The 1,847-nt window shown below is 39.3% G+C and overlaps 1 non-coding gene across 1 annotated transcript; it reads left to right on the forward strand.

Moving 5' to 3' along the window:
* Positions 1-1,432: 1,432 nt before the first annotated feature.
* Positions 1,433-1,539, forward strand: LOC121229923 (small nucleolar RNA R71). The gene has a single exon (XR_005927874.1). It is a non-coding gene; the product is annotated as a small nucleolar RNA R71 (small nucleolar RNA).
* Positions 1,540-1,847: the final 308 nt, after the last annotated feature.

Genomic DNA, 1,847 nt, shown 5'->3' on the forward strand with positions numbered 1-1,847 from the left:
TTAGGGCTGTCACAACCAACATCAATAATGGTTCTAGTAGTCACTAAAAAGAGTCGTCCTAAAATTAAAGATGCGTTACTATCTTATTCCATGTCTAGAACAAAAAGGTCAGCAGGGTATATAAATTTATCGATCTTAACAAGAACATCTTCAATGATACCCCTAGGAAATCTAATGGTTTTATTAGCCAATTGAATGCTCATCCTAGTTTGTTTGGGTTTCCTAAGACCTAACTGTTTAAACATTTTATAAGGCATAACATTAATGCTTGCCCCTAAGTCAGCCAATGCATTATGAACTTCTAAACTACCAATTAAATAAGGAATCGTAAAACTCCCTGGATCTTTCAATTTGTGGGGTAGCTTATTCTATAGAATGGCTGAGCAAACTGCATTCAACTCCACATGCGACGCCTCATCCAATTTTTGTTTATTTGTTAAAGGTTTCTTTAAGAATTTGACTACGTTTGACATCTGCGAAAGAGCTTCAATAAATGGTAAGTTAATATGTAATTTTTTTAATAATTTAAGGAATTTACCGAATTGTTCTTCTGTATGGTCTTTCCTTGTCATGTTCGGGTATGGCACACGAGGTTTATATTCTGTACTTACCAGCTTTGGGTCATTCTGGCCTACCTCATCCTTACCTTAGCTTACCACTATTTCTGGCCTTGGTTTTGCAACAAACCCTTCCTCATCTTGAATGGCAATCGCATTGAGTTGCTCCCTTGGGTTAGATACAGTGTTACTTGCCGGGCTACCTTGTGGTCATTCGGAAATCAACTTGGCGAGCTGTCCAATCTGAGTTTCGAACCCCTGGATTGATGCTTGTTGATTTTTGAGCGCCGTCTTGGTATTCTAAAAATGAGTTTTTGATACCGAGATGAATTTGGTTAGCATCTCCTCAAGGTTTGGCTTTCTCTCCTGCTGGTACGGTGGTTGCTGAAAGCCTGGAGGGGGTGGTGGTTTCTAATTTCCTTGGCCTCCCCATGAAAAATTTGGGTGGTTCCTCCAACGTGCATTGTACGTATTGCTATAAGGATTGTTTTGAGATCGGGCATTGTTACCTATGTAATTTAACTGCTCGTTCTCCATGTTGTGCCCATAAGGTGGGTATTCTAAACTGCTTGATCCACCTCCACTTGCTTTGCACTGTATTACTAGGTGAACCTGTAAAGAACTAAGCAAACCATCAATTTTCTTATTCAAGAGTTCTACCTGATTAGAGAGCATGGTGACCGAATCGACGTTATAAACACCGGCTATTTTCGTTGGCTTTGTCCTCATAACTTGCCACTGATAGATATTCAATGACATCTCCTCTAAAAATTCATAGGCATCTTCAGGTGTCTTATTATTGATGGTTCAACCAGTAGCTGCGTTAACCATTTGTCGAGTCGAAATGAAAGGTCTGAACCTGCAGCCAGAGTGGTAACCCATGGTGAGGCCATCTTCTCAAGAGGTCCTTGTATCTCTCCCATGCATCGTAGAATGTTTCTAAATCCATCTACACAAAAGAAGAGATATCATTACGTAATTTAGCCGTTTTAGCAGGCAGAAAATATTTTAATTAAAACTTTTCGGTCATTTGTTCCGAAGTAGTGATTGACCCTCGTGGTAACAAATTCAACCACTGTTTAATTTTAAATGTATCACATAGTTCCAAAAAGTTTGCCAAGTGAGTGTTGGGATCTTCGTCCTGCAAACCCTCAAACTAAACAAATTGCTGTATCATTTTAATTGTGTTAGGTTTCAGTTCAAAAGTGTTTGTAGCTATAGCAGGTCTAACTATGCTCGATTCAGTTCCTGTTAAAGAAGGTTTACCATAACCATACATAGTGCGCGGAG

The sequence above is a fragment of the Gossypium hirsutum genome, chromosome A05, assembly GCF_007990345.1.
Source record: "Gossypium hirsutum isolate 1008001.06 chromosome A05, Gossypium_hirsutum_v2.1, whole genome shotgun sequence".
NCBI classification, from domain to species: domain Eukaryota; kingdom Viridiplantae; phylum Streptophyta; class Magnoliopsida; order Malvales; family Malvaceae; genus Gossypium; species Gossypium hirsutum.